The sequence below is a fragment of the Mesocricetus auratus genome, unplaced genomic scaffold (assembly GCF_017639785.1).
Source record: "Mesocricetus auratus isolate SY011 unplaced genomic scaffold, BCM_Maur_2.0 Super-Scaffold_100010, whole genome shotgun sequence".
NCBI lineage: Eukaryota > Metazoa > Chordata > Mammalia > Rodentia > Cricetidae > Mesocricetus > Mesocricetus auratus.
The window spans coordinates 57,541,383-57,559,026 of record NW_024429194.1 but is presented as its reverse complement, the minus strand read 5'-3'; the positions used below and the strand labels follow the sequence as shown (position 1 = coordinate 57,559,026).

The 17,644-nt window shown below is 42.0% G+C and overlaps 1 long non-coding RNA gene across 1 annotated transcript in view; it reads left to right on the top strand.

The window, feature by feature from the left end:
* Positions 1-1,599: 1,599 nt before the first annotated feature.
* The window catches only part of LOC121142831, a 72,965-nt gene continuing 56,920 nt past the window's right edge, over positions 1,600-17,644 (top strand). Inside the window, exon 1 of the long non-coding RNA XR_005879943.1 lies at positions 1,600-1,661. This is a non-coding gene — a long non-coding RNA (uncharacterized LOC121142831). The remainder of the gene's footprint in view (positions 1,662-17,644) is intronic.

The following is a 17,644-nucleotide window of genomic DNA, read 5'->3' as shown; positions in this document are numbered from 1 at the left end:
CTTGAAGGAGAAAGGGGTCATATTGCAGCTTGCCCCAGTCAAAGATTTCCGTCAGCAGCACACGGTTGTAAATCTGTTGCCAGCCAGCACACAGTCCACGGATGTGCTGAGAGGCAGGGACAACCGAAGCCCAGAGGCACTGAAAGCGCCAGGCTGCTCCTGAGAGATGCCGTGTGGACAGAGGAAGTGTGGGTTCAGGCTCCTCCAAAATCATGTGTTGTCTGCAGAACGGCTACTCCGGCTTCTTGAGCAGTCTGTGACCCGATCATTCATCTCTTCCCCTTCCCACATCCTACACTTGCTTACATAATTGTTAGCTCTGCTTCTCTAACCTAGAATTACTTGCAGAATTTTCTTTTAAATAGATTGCCAGAACCCCAGCTTCTAGATCTAGCTGGTTTTTATTAGAATAAATAAAAGTGGCTACCCTAGAGCATGTCCGATTTGAGCAAGGTTCTTTCTAGGTTTTATTTTAGTGTGCATGCCTGCCTGAGTGCGTCAGATGTCTTTGTCAATCACTTCTTCACCTTAGTTTCGGAGACAGTATCTCTCACTGATGCTGGAACTCCATCTTTAAGCTAAACTGCCTGGCCAGAAATCTCCAGGACTCCTCCTGCCCCTGTCTCTGGGTGTTGCCCCTGCCTCCTCCCAGGTGTTGTCTGTCTCTGCCTCCCTGGCGCTGGGATTCTGGTGGGTACTGCTGCTGGACCCAGTTGTTTCACACATGCTGGGGGATTTGAACTCAGGCCCTTACATTTGCATGGCAAGAGCACACTTTCCAGTCTGAACCATCTCCCCAGGCCCCAGTTTTCATTTTATTACACTCATGTGAACTGAATACTATTATTTGTGCTCTTTTTCTGTATGATACCTGAGGTTCAGAGGTTGATGAGTTTTCCCACTAAAGGACAAGTTGAAAATGAAAGCAGTGTCTGTTCCACTATGTGGTACTCCTTCTCTTTCCAAACATTGCTGCTGTGACACCGTTTCTGGACAGGTGGGGCAGATGGAGAAAGGTAGAAAGTGAAAGAGAGACTGACACCGGCAAATGTATCAGGCAGAAGAGTCAATACACAGATGCTTCAAGGTTTCTAGTGGCTGGATCTGCAGAGGTTTGGGGTATTGGGAAACACAATCAGGAGACTCTCCCCGGGGATTTAGCCCACAGAGAGGGGTTGGCTTATACTGAGCCAGTGCTTTCAGAACTCCATTGATTGTGGAGTTAAAGGCACGGAGGAAAAGCACACTCGGAACTGCTATGCCGGGGAAGTCTTTGCCTGGATACAGGGCATAAAGGAAGGATGCTAATATACTGGTCCTTTCGGCTCTCAGGCAAGGATAACAACAGGGCTGGCAGCAGCATCGCATGACACAGACAGCCACAGGTAGACGGAAAAAGTACACACAGTGAGGGAAGTGCCCAGAAACACGTTGAATGCTGAGCACAGTGCAGCACTATTGATCCTTAGTGGAAATGTTCGTGTCTGCCTTATGAACAGACATCTCTCTGGAGACCACCTTTAACAAAATATTTAGTCTAGCTTCTCCAGATAGTATTTATAAGCTCGTTTCTCTCCTCTTTACATTTTAGGGCTTCTCACTGGGCAGGAGGCCGGGGAGCAATCCCAGAAGACTTCAGGAGAAGACTTTCAGACCGTGTGGTAGGTTTCTCTTCAGAGGCGTGGTGGGGAAGTATGAGGAATAGCAGGAAGGGGCGTGTAGGCCATTAGGAAGTAACAGCAGCTGCTGCGAGAGACCGTGCACTGTGCAGAAGTGGTGTTGTCAGACTGCCTGTTGACCCCCCAGTGAAGCTTCCTCTCCATATGGAGATAATTCAGTCTATTGTGGCTGTGGACACAGCCAAGTGTGGAGAACCACTTAGGACAGTTTAAGAATCCATTAGAATCATTAGATCTCCTCTGAGCTAGCCAGAGTAATTAAATCTGTGTCCAAGTGGAGACTAGTTTAGCTGCCGATTTTAGATTTTACTTACCTTTCAAAAGAATTGAGAGGAAATTCTTATGCACGGCTCACTCACAAATGCCTTCTAATGGTTCTGTAAAGACGGCCTGCTCATCTCTGCTCAAAATGGCTTCATATTTATGTTGCTGAAGTCTGTTTTCGAAATGTATTGTGACTTCGTTTTCATAGTCTGTGAACTCAGGTTACTCAGGATGGTTGGGAATTGAGCAGTCTGTGATTACAATATAAATGATGTTTTAAAGAAATCAGAGTATGCACTTATTTTATTGCTCCAAGTTCTTGGTGCATTATCTGGATAGCCTGTCGATTTTTGTCTGTGTTAGTGTCAGAAGTTTTCAATTGCAAGTCCCTCTAGGGCAGGAGTGATGTCATCTCCATCACTTTGAGAGCTGCAGGCTCTTCATCCCATGAGCATTTCTTTCTTTCTTTCTTTTTTTCCACGAGCATTTCTTGAGTGGCCATTATGAGACTGGATTCTCAGCTGGCACAGGACACTCCTACATTTCAAGAACAGTGAAGACCTCTATGTGACCATGTACTAGGCATCAAAGCAAGTTAGTTCCTCTCTCCCCAGGCTCTGTCTCTTTCTATGTCTCCCTCCTGCCTTTTTTCCCCCAGATCACTTTCTTCTACTCCTGACCTCAAGAAAGAAAGAAGAAACAAAGACATGGCGTTTTTTTTTCAACCTGGAGTGTTCCACTCTAGGATAAAGCTGAGTATAGACCGTTGAGCTGCTAGTGTGCTTGCTGTGGTGTGGCAGAGATTTTGGTGGCATTTGATGTCTTTTTTTTCATCTCTTAATAATCAGGAGACAAGCACATTGCATCTTCTTAATGACCATACTCTATACATCTTCTGCTTCTCTTCCAGTCTCTTGTTCTCCTACCAAGAGCATGGTGGCGTTTTTGACCTGCTAGCAGCTCATAGCCTGTAAACATATGTTTGTGATATTTGCAACTTATCTAGGGGAACTGGACTCCAAGGTGTCAAGCAATCCTGCCAGATTCTTGGGTTTATGTTCATAAGTTGTCTCAAAGGTAATGTGGTTTGTAAGGCTATAGGGATACTAGCATGTAGATATCAATGGTTTATATTTGTAGGAAAGATTGTATTATTATACTGCTTTGTTTATATGCACAGTGTGTGGTATGTATGTGTAGGTATGGGTTATGCATATCTATATACACATATACATGGTCCAGAGTAGGACACTGGGCTTCTTACTCTACTGTTCTCTGCCTATTCTTTCAGCACACGGTCTCTCACTGAATTGGAAGCTGGTTGTTTCTTCTAGTCTGCTAGTGTGCTAGCTAGAGAGGCCATCTGTCTCCATGTCCAAAATCTGAAATTGCAAGAGCATGAAGCCACCACAACCAGAGATGGTTCAGTGGTTAAGAGTACTAACTGTCCTTCCAGAGGACCTGGGTTCAATTCTCAGCACCCACATGGCAGCTCACAACTGTCTGTAACTCCAAGAGCTGACAGCCTCACACAGACATACATGCAGGCAAAATGCCAATGTACATAAATTAAGAATAAATAAATTACTAAAAAAAGGAACATGAAGCCATAAATAGCTTTATATATGAGTACTGGATATTTGAACTCAGGTCCTTATGCATGCAGAGAAATGGTCTAAACCACTGGGCCTTCTTCCTAGCACCTGTATTTTCTAGTCACTCATTCGGGAAGTGTTACCAAAGGTACGGGATGAATTGTGATGGAAATTTTGGAGAACAAGGTTCATGAAGCTACTTTAAAATCTTTAACTGGAGCAAGTCACTTTCTATATGTGTCAGATTTTCTACCAGTTAAAGTAGGAATAATAATCCCCTCTCCAGATTCTTTGGTTGTACAGCGTTTAAGAGATGTATAAGGATTTACAATTGGAAATTGTTTTAGAAATAAGACTGGTAGAAAAATTGCACTTACTGAGTTGCTTTTATGCATGACAAGCAGTGCTAAAGCAACACTATTATACCAGTAGGGAATTTTACCTAAATATCCATTAAATACATCTAATATAAAATATAGCACTGCAATAAAAATGATGAACCAATGCTTTCTTTCTTTCTTTCTTTTTTCTTTTTTGGTTAAAATAAGGAACCAAGAAAATATGGTTTAAATTCTACCTCTGCCATTTTGTGACCTTGTCATTTAACTTCTTTAGTTCTCTTTATAAAAGAAAGCTAATGTTTCTGCTTCATGGAAGTATGGGAGGGACTAAGGGAGATACAGTACCATGGAGTGAATGAATGACAAAGGATGCATATAAAATAAGCAGATTAGGCAGGAACTTGCATATACTCCCACATACAGAACAGTTTCTATTTGCTTTATGTGAAATGTGCTCTCACTAAATTATATATTCATGATTTTAAGAATTCATGGAGGATGGGCAGTGGTGGCGCAGGCACACTCCTTTAATCCCAGTCCTTGCTAAGCAGAGGCAGGCGGATCTATGTGACTTCAAGGTCAGGCTGGTCTACAGAGTGAGTTCCAGGACAGGTTCCAAAGCTACACAGAGAAACCTGTCATAAAGCAAAACAGACAAACAAAAAAATAAAAATTTATGAAGCTGGTTCTGGTGGTTTAGGCCTGTAGTTGTAGCCCCTGGGAGACTGAGGACCACATGTTTTTTTTTTCTCCTCAATTTATGTTTTAATTTAAATTAGAAACATGAATGCTTCACATGTCAATCCCAGCTTTCTCTCCCACCCCTCCTCCCTTGTCCCTCCACCAACCCCCTACCCCCCCCACTCCATCCCCACATCATTCCCCAGGAAGGGTGAGGCCCTCCTTGCGGAGATCTCCAAAGTCTGTCATTTCATCCAGGGAAGGACCTAGGCCCTTCCCCATGTGTCCAGGCTGAGAGAGCATCCCTCTATTTGGAATGGGTTCCCAAAGATCATTCATACACCATGGTAAACATTGATTTCTGTGGCCTCCTCACTGGCACTACATTCATGGAGTCTGGATCAGTCCCCTGTTGGCCTCTCAGCTACCAGTCTGGGATTCAAGAGCTCCCCCTTATCTGGTCAGCTGTCTATGTGGGTTTCACCATCATGGTCTTGACTGCCTGGCTCATCACTCCTCTATCTCTGTCACTAGGTTCTAGGAGTTCGGTTCAGTGTTTAGCTGTGGGTATCTGTCTCTGCTTCCATCAGTCACTGGATGAAGGTTCTAGGATGGCATATAAGGTAGTCATCAACCTTATCATCAAGGAGGGGCATTTAATGTAGTCTCTCCACTATTGGTTAGTTTGCCAGCTGGTGTTATCCTTGTAGATCTCTGGAGATCTCACTAGTGTCAGCTCTCTCCTCAAGCCTATAATGACTCCATCTATTATGGTATCTCTCATCCTGCTCTCATCTATTCTTACCTTGACTCAACCTTCCTGCTCCCCAATGCCTTCTTCTCCCCACCTCTTATCCCCCCTCTCTTTTTCCTGGCTCCTTCTCCCCACTCCTGATGTTCCCAATCTGCTCAGGAGATCTTGCCTCATTCCACTTCTCTGGGGTATCATGCACCTCTTGGGAACCTCCCTGTTTTCCAGACTCACTGGCCCTGGGATTGTAGGCTGAGACTCCCCTGATCCATATCTAAAATCCATATATGAGTGAGTACATACCATGTTTGTCTTTTTGTGTCTGGGTTACCTCACTCAGGATGGTTGAGAACCACATGTTTAAGGCTAGCCTGGGCTACAAACTGAGTTTAAGCTAGCCTGGGCAACTTACTGAGATGTCTCAAAATAAAAAGGAAAATGGATAATGCTCAGTTGTGGAGTACTAGCCTTGTGTATGGGGTTTTAGGTCAAACATAGGCAGTGGTGTCGTATGAAAGATGCAGGGGTGGGTGTCAGCATAGAGAGGCAGGGGGTGGGTGTCTTTTGTGAGATGCAGGGGTGGTGTCACATGAGAGGGGCAGGGATGGGTGTAACACTTTATAGGCGTGGATGGGTGTTATACTTGGGAAGCAGGGGTGGGTGTCATCTGAGAAGCTAGTCTCAGGCAACAGCTCTTCCTGTGTGTGCCGTCTTCCCACTGAGGACTGGGGTCCTTTCAATGCTGCCTTCAAACATGTGGCACAGCCAGCTTTGCAGTAACCAGTAATTGTGTCCTTAGTCTGGTGCTTTGTCACAGTTGTTGGCCAAAAAGAATTCACTGGCGTCTTGTTGCTAGGTCCTTCCTGCCATATCTGGCCATCTCTAACTCAAGTCACAGGGACCACCAGGAGTCTGCTCCTTGGGTCTGCTATTTAGGCCAGTGGGATTTCAAGACAGGTGACCTGAATTCAGATTTGTTCAATATTCACCTTGCATCCTTGGGAATTTTACTACAGCTTTTGAAATTTGCCCTTTCATCTTTAGTAAGTAGATAACAGCGCTGGTCTACATTTAAAACCTTCCTTCCATTTGCCACATTTTGCTTGATATATTCACTCACATAGCCTCAAAACATTCTCTAAGGTGAGGATTTTCTTTTGAAAAGTTTTATTTTCCTATTGGTGCAGAATCTTGGGTGGGAGATGTACCCTCTTACTTAACTTACCCTTACTCTTAACTGCACAGTGCAGTTCCGTTAGTGACAGGCACAAGAGCTTCTTTTGTAGTGCAGAATTTGTCCTGGCCCATGTCTTTTTCCCTCAGCCTTTGACAACGTTGGCTCTCTCTCCTGTTCCTGTAAACTCAATTCTGGAGAGGGCCAGTGAGGATAATGCTACATTTGTCTTTCTGAGACTAGCTTATTTTGCTTAGCAAGATGTCCTCTTCTTCATCCATTTTATCATAAGTAACAGAATTATTTTTTCCCACTTCATGTAGAATAATTTCTTCACGTTTTCTCCTTTTTACATTTTTTGGTGTTGTGTTGTGTATAACTGTGTAGTTATATTTTTGCATGTGTGTGAGTGCATGTGGATACTTGAGGTTGTGGCTGGGAGTCATTTTTTTTCTCACTCTTCTACTTTATTCTCTGAGTTAGAGAATCTCAGTGAAATGTATAGCTCACTAATTCTATAAACCCTGGTAGCTTGCCTGTCCTGGTGTCCTCTCTCTTTTTTCTTTCTGAGGCTGGGGTTATTTGCAGGCTGCCATGTGTCCCTGTTATTTAAGTGGGTTTTTGGAGATCTGAACTCTGTACCTCATCTTTGCATGGCAAACACTATAATGACTGAGCCATCTTCCCAAGCCCCAGGTATCTTTTTATCTATCAATGACCACTTAAGTTGTTGCTACTTTTTTTTTTTTTTTGCTACGCTGTATAACACTGCATTGAACGTTAGAGTGCAGATGTCTCTTCTCTAGAATGGAAATGAGTTGGGGGACTATTTTTAATACCTATTTAAAATGAACAAATGGAAACATTGGGGAAGGTTTAAATATATTTAAGAAGTCACACAGCTAGTAAATATTCCTGCTGGGCTTCAATCCCACCTATGAGTTTGGAGCTGCTGTTCTGGAAGCGATAACACTTGCATACTTGAAATCTTAACAGCGTCTGGCACCTGTAAAAACAAAATAAATCTCTGCTAATTCTATTAGCAAGGAGGCCATGCTTCTGGCTTTAGGCTCTTGTCTACTTACCTCTCATTTTCCTTGGTTGCATTTCTGCAGATATGAAATTTTGTTATGAGACTCAAGTCAGACTCCTTAAAAGAGGTAAATGTCTGTTAGTGTTGATTGTGAAAGCTAGTACTAACATTTTTGTGAGCACTTGCAATATTTTAGTAGGAGGTTCCTGTCTCTTCTTTCCTCCTCTTCTCCCTTACTTGTATTTCATAAATCCATTCATTGATTCCCTTCAGTCAAATAAAAACAATACAATCAAAGTACATTTTTTAGCCTGGTCTAAAAAGTGAGTTCTAGGACAGGCTCCAAAGGTACACAAAGAAACTCTGTCTCACCCCCCCAAAAAAAACCAAGAAAACAGCTGTTATTCATGCTTTCAAACCAGAATTTGAATCTTTGAATTCCCAGAGATCACATAGTAACTATTGAAATATGAAGAAAATTGACACTGTGTACCATCTTCAGAGACGGTCTGAAGGCAGTCATGACCTTGAGACTCATCCCTGAATCCTTCTGTTAAAACTGCAGTGACAAGGTTATGTGCCGATAAGGCATGGCAAGCCCATGAAAGCTAATGACAACTTGCAAGTCTTCTGTGGATTGCAAGGCAAAATTCTGCTTCTAGCCCTTGGGGGTCTATTTCTCTAAGGGTCTTGGCTGCAGCTGAGGAGTAAGGGGAGGAGGCTAGATTGAGCTTGTAAGAGCTCAGTGCTGTCCTGTGACTGGGGGGTCAATCCCCCACTCTCCTCTCATCCTCCCTTCCCCAGCTGGATTTTCAGAGTAGCAAGCATGCTGCTTCTTCCCTGTCACAGAAATGGCAGCTTTTCTTATCTTCAAGGTGTCTCAATTTAGTGGAAAGTAGAATTGAGTCTACTGCCCACTCCCTGTTCCAGGAATGCTTTTCTCAAAATAGGAAACATATAATGTGTAGGCTGTGTGGCTAGAATTAGGTTGCATCAGTATGAGACAGGGAGATTTGTTTGCTTCAGAAAAAAATTTTTTCCTACTGCCTTAGGCTGGCTGCAGGATCCAGGACAAATATCTGGTCTCTGAGCTGAAGAAATCTGTAGAAATCAAACTGTCCCTGTGGAAAATAGTGCTGGTGACCCTCTCCCATGCCCTTTGAATTAAGCCTTTTGTGAACAAACTGGCATTTCCAATTAAGATTTGGAAACCATTATATTTAATGCCTTCTCATTGATTAGGTCTGAGGAGAAAGAAACAGATGGGTAAATCTTTTCTTTCCTTTTTTTTTGTTTTTGTTTTTAATGAATTAAAACATAAAACAAACTGCCTCTGGATGTCCAAGTGAGGGGGAAAGTTAGCAATCAGAAATATGTGTGGAAGGATTTTTTAAATTATGTGTGTATATGTGTGTATATTTGTGTATATGTTGCATGCGTGTACATGTGTGTAGTATGCATGTATCTGTGCACACATGTATGCTTGTATGTAGCATCAAAACACTCACCTGGGTAAAGGACTACCAAATTTGTTGCTCTCCAGCCTTTTGGATTCTTATTTCCCATCTACCTGTTGGGTAATAAAGGCTTAGATTTGTTTTGATTGCCTCAGAACACCACAGAGCAACCATGAAAAAGTGAATTATTCCAAATCTCTAGCACAAAGTCATAGAGGAGAGAAGGAAAAAAATCACTTGTGGTGTCATTACAATTCCCAGTGCTCACAGTTGAGAAATAGGGAGGGTCACAACAGACATGCACATTTCCTGCTGGGTGAAGGATTTCCATAAAACAGAGCTCATCAGATATAAATACATTTTATACTTTAGGAAAGGTAACTTCCTTCTCTGCCCCAAATCCCTCAGTTGGAAACATTATTCTTCCATTAAGAAGAAATGCTCTCTATGATTTATAAAGTTTGATTCTTCTTGCTTCAAGTCCACTGTTAGCATTCTGCCTTATGCCTTTAACTTAATGGGTATTCTCAAAACTGGCAGCTTTTCCCCCCATGCGGGAAGAAGGAATAATTCTAAATTAAGAGCTCCAAAATAGGTTAAGGATGCATTATGTCAGGGGCTGTAGATTGTTAACAAGCTAAGGAAGCACAAAGTCACAGGGCACAATTCTATTAATGGCAACTGGCTAAGATTGCTGGTCATTCATCTCAGGGACCTCACCTGTTGATTCTCGAGGTGACCCTGAGGTGCGTCTGAAATCTGACTGAACTCTGCATGTCTTTCTAATTTGTGAGTGAGTTGTCATTATCAAGGTGGAAGTAATGTGTATTCCCCAGTTATACTGTAGTAGACACTGTGAGCATCTTGTGTGAGTCTTCCAAGGCCCATTCACTCTTCACTAGCTGTGAATGGAGTGGGCACTATGAGTAACCTATATAGACCCTCCAAAGCCCATTTTTTTCCAGATATGAGTGTTGGCTTATTAGTGACCCATAGCTAGCCTTTCCTAGGGAATGGCTGATGGAAGCTGCAGCTTAAAGGAGCTGATCTTCACCCCAATGAAGGGCTCCCAATGATTAATGGGCAGGGACCTACCAATGGCTTCCTTGACCAAGGGTTTAATAAGTACTTTTCATGATGTGAAATCAAGTGTTAGGTCAAGACTAGCTTGAAGAGGGACTGCATTCTTGCTCATCTCATCCTCTTTATTCTCCTCCATACCTGCACCCCTAACCTTTGCTGATTTTCCCTCAAGAGCTCCCTTTCAATGTATTTCATGTACCAGTACTGTCTTAGGCTCCGATTTGTGTGTGCATGTACCTGAGTGTATGTGTTTGTGTGTGTGCATGTGCCGGCTAGATGTTAACGACAGGTTCCTTCCTCAATCACTTTCCACTTCATTTTCTGAGACAGGGTCTGTCACAAACGCCATCTAATCATCTGCACTTGTTGGTCAGCAAATCCCAGTAATCTTTCTGTGTACAAGTCTGGATTACAGGTGCACATTGCTGTGTTTTATTGCGTACACATCAGTGACCAAACTCAGGTTCTGACGCTTTCTGCAGCAAGCATTTTGCCAGAAGAAATATCTTCCCAGCCTTACGGCGTTTAGGGTACCAAGATGTGAGACAGTAACTTACTTCAACTTTGTCCTAATGAATTAAGTACGACAAGATCATTATCAGCCGGGGTTCAAGCAGACTACAGTATGCCACCCTCTCCAAATAGTTCAAGTCTATTCCATGGGCCCTTACTAAGCCTCTGAAGGGGATAAGTTCTCTTGGCTGTCTAATATTCTGTGCGTGGCCTTTATCTAGCAGCTAACCCTGAAGAAGCTAGCAGATAATCAAAGTTGCAAAGGCTGGAAATTTAAACTCTGATTGATTCCTTCCCCTTAAACCCACACCAATTTTTGTTAGTTTGTCTAAAACTTGACTCTATTTATAGTAGTCTTCTTAAAAGCTTGGCTTTTCAAGTTAGAGTGATGCTCTGCTGCAATAGGAATAATTATTATGGACGTTGTATATGATAGTCATCTGGGTGACACAGTAGAAATTTTCACTTGGGATCAAACAGTCCATCCAAGTCTGAAATAATATGTATTTTCTGGGTCCTCTGTAATTAGAAACGTGATCGTATAAATGTCTGAAAATCTGTTCTGTTTTAAGGAAATTGGCCTGGAGCCTGTTCTACTCAGGACACAAAATTTGCAGAATGTGAAGGTTTCCTTGTATGGCTACCAGCTAGTGGTGCGAGGGTGGGCTGAGTCAGCATCTGGGAGCCCGTGATTCGAGCTGTCAGGGGCGATCCTCCAGGAAATGTCAGGTTGACCCTACTGTTTAGAAAATGGAACAGAGAGGGGATGAAAAAGAACACCAGGATGGAATCATTTTTAAAGCATTATTATTTCTCTCCCCCCACTCTGTGTGGGGGCACATAACTACACAGTAAAGGACTTGGAACCATTCACACACTCTAAAGCCATGCTCTGTAGCCAGCATGATGTCCACACATGAGGCTCTCAGTTGAGTATTACTGATTCTCAATACTATTTTTCAGTCTAAAGGAATTGGCTCTCCATTTCTACCATGTTATTGCTTATTTATTATCAATACCTTCTAATTAATTCTGAAGCAGCCTTTTAAAAGGAAGCAGGTGTTTTCTATGTTCTATTTAGACATCTGATGCTCATTTCTGTTCAGCTTCTTTGCGTTTAGAAATGATTTTTGCTGGATTTGTAGGATGTGGAGATCGCATTTGATCTTTGAATAAGACACATCCATTTAAGGGTCAGTGCTGAAAAGTCAGAAAATTGCTTTTAATTTTGTGTAATTTGTGGTTGATTTCTGAGAGTCACCGAATTTCACATTCTAAGATTATTTTCCCAGGGACTCTGTTTCTAAATGGCCTCTGCCTTTAAAGGGGAGATGAATACATTTTGTTGTTATTGAATTCCATACAAAAAAGCTTGAAACTTGCCATTTAGTACTACAAAAGTAGAGCTAATTTGTGTCGGTTGCTAATGTCTTTGTTCAAAATTCTTTACACATCGTCGCATGCTCTCCGGAGCACTTAAGTAGGTTAGTGTCTTAGTCACATTTTCTGCGTCTGGGACAGATATCAGAAAACAGTATCTGAAGGGAAAAAATTACTTATCTTGGTTCGCAGTTTCAGAGGTGTCAGGCTCTCTTCCTTGGAGACATTGCTTCTGGTGCAGTGGTATGGTCTGAACAAAGGACATATGTCAGAGGATGCTTACTTCATGGAGGACGGTAAAGAGAGAGATGGGGAATGGGGCAGAAGGGAAGGAGGAGGAGGAAGAAGAGGGAGGACAGCGGGTGGACGGATGGATGGATGGACAGAGGGAGGGAGGCAGGAAGATTAGTTCTAAGGACCCCTCTCCAGCAACCTCGTTCCTTCTGCTATACCCAGCTCCTAAAGAACTTGCCAAAAATAATGCTACCAGCTCAGACTAAACCTTCAATGATGTACACATGGATGACATTTCATTTTCAAACCCTAACTAGCAATGTAAGTGTGTCTCTGATATTTGCTTCCTTTCTGTCACTGTTCGGTATGAGGAAAGAAATACTTGGGGAACAATGTCTTTTCATCAAAAACACAAGCAGCCATTAAAAAGCTCAAATTATTCTCCACTTGTTTTCCTGTGTTATCTCTATCTAAACAAAGACATCTGCTAAAATCTCAGGAAACAAGAGATGTGACACTGTCAGCATGGTTATCTTTAAGTTTTACCATTATACATACTTGGAAATATGTATTTTATTATCAAGTATACTATGACATAATTAAAATACTTTGTTCTGTACTAGAGAATTTCAAAGGCATTTGAAAGTTTTAAATTTCAGGGGAACAACTTGATTTTGATTAGAGCAAGAATCTTTAAGTGTGTGTGTGTGTGTGTGTGTGTATGCAAATGGATAATTTCAGGCACTGTTCCTCAGGAACTGCTCACGATTTTTTTCAAGCCAAAGTCTCTCATTTTCCAAATGATCAATGCATTCAAGCAAGTCACCTGCCTCTGCTTCTCCAATGGTAGGGTTACAAGTGTGTCCACCCACAGTAGTATTCTTACTTGAGTTCTAGGAATTAAACTTGGTGGCTTCAAACTTCAAGGCAAACATATTACCAGTTGAGTGAGCTACACAACCCTCTAAGGGCATTTTTTAGAGTTAGAACCTGGTCCAATAAAATAAACAAATAAAAAAGAAATCAATGGCTAAGATAGATACCAAGGATAATTGTGTGATAATGCACTTACGAAGTCTTTATGTCGACTTTATTAAACCACTCTGAGTTGGTTTAAAACTTAATTCTTTTCTTTGTCTTTATTTTTTGCTCATTTCTAGAAATAAATTATAGTTCTCTGAACAGGAAGTAGTTTTACTAATAGCCCTGACCCCTCTTAGTTGTTTGACCAAACAATCATACAATTAGGCTAATAGTTTAAGTCATTAGGGAGATTAATTACTTCTGAATAATTAACTACTTTTATATATGCAAACAGAAGGAGCCCATTAGGTTGCCGGAAGTTTCACATAACGTTAAACTTTGATTGCCCACCTTAATAAAACTGCAGAGACAATCCACGAGTTACTTCAGCACTAACATATGTGTGTTTTGCATACATCAATATTATTTTCGAGAAAATTTTCATCTACAATGAAAAATTTCAAGGTGGATATCAAGCAAAATTAGCTTTCATTCTCTGAATTTCCCATCCACTGATTGCATAGTAAGACATCCAGATACTCTATTACCTTAGCAGTCAGTCTAGATATATGATATTACGTAGTTGTCCTTAATTCAGTGATTAAACCACAACTGGAGAATTCTGAACTCTTTTTAAAAGATAAGAGTGACAGATGATTGCAACCTCAAAAACTAAGAAAGTCTCCCCAGAATGTCTTTGCAAACACAGAATAGCAAATATTTGATGCAAATATAGAATATTTGCTAAAAGATTCCCAAGTTATGGGTATGAGATATGAAACTGCCCTCAGAATGGTTGCAAGTACACACACACACACACACACACACACACACACACACACACACACACACACACGCTTGGAAGTTTTCCTTGGGTTCATCTCTAGGGCACATAAGGCCTCCAGGAATCATTTCTGAGGAGACTCTGTCTAGACAAACAATCTGTTTTAAAGGGTTTTTAAGTTTATATACTTATGTGAGGTGCCATAATTTCTTTTGTAGTACTTAGTAAAGTGGAGTTGTTTGTATATTGACACAGTTTTTTTTACTGTTACAGGTAAGAGAGCTTATTATCTAATTATGGTTCCCTGGCTATTGCCATATCTCCCACCTGTGAGAAAGAGGTGACAGTGCTGGTACAGTTCATAATGATATGACTCCTCAGAGTCTATTTGTGTTGAAACCACACAGAGCTCCTTGTCCTAACTATTTTGTATGTCATTTACTTAATGCTGATTGCATCATCACTCATGAAGCTGTGCCATTCACCATGACACCCTAGGAACACCAGCTTCTCGTGACTGTCTCCAGCGTTGTTATAATGCTTTGTTGATAGTGACCACAAATGCAAATTTTATCCAGCATGTGCAGGAAAATATGGGTGATAAGTTCTGTTGTCTGTCATGTCAAATTCCAGCAATTTCTTCCTGTGACCTCTTTAGGTGGTATCTCTGCATTCTTAGTATATGGTCTTCTTTACTGATGACTGTGCATTTACTTTCCACCACTTTACCTGGAGAAGAGATGCATGAGGCAACCAAAAAAAAAAAAAAAGACAAGAAATGCTGTCCAGGTTAGATGGTCCAACCTCAACACAGCACAAGACAGGAGTCTGCATGGATCTAAAGAGTTTGTGGTCATATAGAACCAAGGTCTTTAAAGCCCATAGAAGAGATGTTCAAGGCTACCCCTAGGCTGTAGCCTGATGTAAGCTGTGCAGCTTATGGAGGAGGTACACGTGACAATTGTAGATGAAGGACACCTGCTACTGCCCTCGTCCTTTGGGGCACAAACTAGAGTGGATACTATAGTCTAAAGAGCTGATATTCTAGCCTATACATGTGGCTCAAGTCCAGGAAACACCAGAGTCCTGAATTTGTCCTATGGTTATAGGAATGACAGTCATCCCAAATAAGTAAATGAGCCTCATCCTAGAGGGCCCCAGCCATTCGGTCTTTTGCAGTCTCTCTTGGAAGGACTGCTGTGCTGGCAAGCAGACTTTCTCCCAGGGGTTCTGTATGGGGCAGAGGCTTAGAGGTTGCTCTGCAGAAAAGTGGGATGAAGGGCCTGTGAGGCATCCTGTCCAGATGGCCTTGCTAGAGAGGTAACTGTGGCACTGAACAAGAATGTAGTTTATCTCCAGGAAGATGAGTCAAGGCACTGGGCCCCTGAGTAGCTTTTCTGGTCTGTTCACCTAATGTCAATTGCCCCACAGAATCCAGAGACTTCTTGTTACATCATTGGTGTTGCTGGGTCACCTCTCATGCTCCTTTCTTCATGTCCTGGTAGGCAACTTCAGAGGTGTGTTTCAGCTTCTCTCTGTGACAGTGAGGAGAGCTACAAATTTAAGAGTGAGTGGCAACATTGTTAAGGCATTGATATAAAGTTAGCATCATTTGCAAGAATGAGAGATAACTTGATAGAGGGAGCCAGTTATGGGGTTAGGGAGAAACCTGGTGCTAGGGAAATTCTCAGGAATCCATAGGATGACCTCAGCAGTAGTGGAGAGGGTGTCTAAATGGGCCTTCCCCATTAATTGGATTAGGGACTGCTCTGATTGTCATCATAGAACTTACATCCAGTAACTGATGGAAGCAGATGCAGTGACCCACAGCCAAGCCCTGGGTTGAACTCCTGGAGTTCAGTTGAAGAGAGGGAGGAGGGATCATATGAACAAGGTGGGGGGTTGTCAAGATCATGAAGGGGAAAACCACAGAGACAGCTGACCTGAGCTAGAGGGAGCTCATGGACTATGGACTGACAGCTGGGGAACCTGTGTGGGACCAAACTAGACCCCTGAATGTTGGCTATAGTTATGTGACTTGATATGTTGTGGGAGGGGGGGTTCGTGACAGTGGCACCAGGACCTATCCCAGGGATATGAACTGGCTTTTTGGAGCCTGCTTCTTATGGTGGGATACCTTCCTCAGTCTTGATATAGGGGGGGCAGGGTGTTGGTCCTGCCTCAAGTTGGTACGCCAGACTTTGTTAACTCCCCAAGAAAGGCCTTACCCCTCTGAGGAGTGGGAAGGGAGGGAGGTGGGGGGGTGGAAAAGGGGAGGGAGGGGCAACTGGGGTTGTATGTAAAATGGAAAATAATTTTTTTTGTTTTTTATGAGACAGGGTTTCTCTGTATTGTTTCGGAGGCTATCGGTCCAGCCTGGCCTCGAACGCACAGAAATCCGCCTGCCTCTGCCTCCTGAGTGCTGGGATTAAAGGCTTGCGCCACCACCGCCCGGCGGAAAATAAATTTTAAATGAATACTGCACACACAAATATACAACACACACACACACATACACACACACACACACACACACACACACACACACACACCAGACTGAGCTGTGAGGAAGAGCAGTCATCTCTTGGGTTCTATACTAACTAAACACAGATGGAACTTGAAACCATTATCATTGCTTACGGTGTTCATCTAAATTGATGAAAGTGGGGCAGCTTGTCACTTCAGCAGAAAAATTGAATAATTGAATCTGGGAATTTTACTGTAGCATTAGGAACCATGAATTATGACTAGTAATGTATACCTTTTTTTAAAAAAAAGTCTAGTCGTATTCAATGAAAATGAAAACAGTGACTGTCTCATTGTCTTTTGGTTCATACAAGAAACAGATAAGAAAACACTGGTGTTTTAAATCCATAGATCAAACACTGTAGTTTAAGACTTTTAGAATGGGAATAATTAGAAAGACATGCATCTCTTTTGGAAAAGGTGATACTTATTGTATCTCCCACGTTGCTATGGAGAAAGATGAGATGATCAAGGGCGGAGTTACGTTCCTGCTGTGAAGCAAAGATGAGCTCCAGATTGTTTTCAACTTTAATCTGATTTGTTTTGTTTTCATCTTTTTCTTCTTCCTCTCTCTTCTTCCCACCTTTCTCCCCCTTTTCTGTTTCCTCCTTCTTTTGCTGGTTCTCTTCCAAAACCCTTTGAAGCTCCATTGTGTCTATACTTCCTCAAACTGACTTTTTGAGAGTGAAATTAATTGACTCTCTCCCAAAGCAGAGGCTCCCGGAGAATCCATCTGTCCTAAGAGAAGGTAGTGTCTCAGGTGGAATGATAGATCTGATGCAAGCTCTGGCCATGACTTCAAAATCTCTGGAAATAATAATCTGTCTTTGTTCTAGGGATGATTCATTGCTGATGTCTTGGATAATTCTTAGTCAACTATTAAAGAAAATAAGCCTTGGATGTAGCCGTGACAGTGCTACAGATTGAAATTGTCACTAAGGAAAGGTCCAGGACATTAAAACAAATGTGATTTTATCAATTGTTCATTTAAGTTTAAAGAAGAAATGTGGAGATGAGTGTACATCTTTTATGATATTTTTCTTGAACAAATACATAAGAAAATTGTTAATTGTGGTTATCACTGATGATTTGGGGTGGGGAAATAGCTCAGAGGATAGGAGCACTT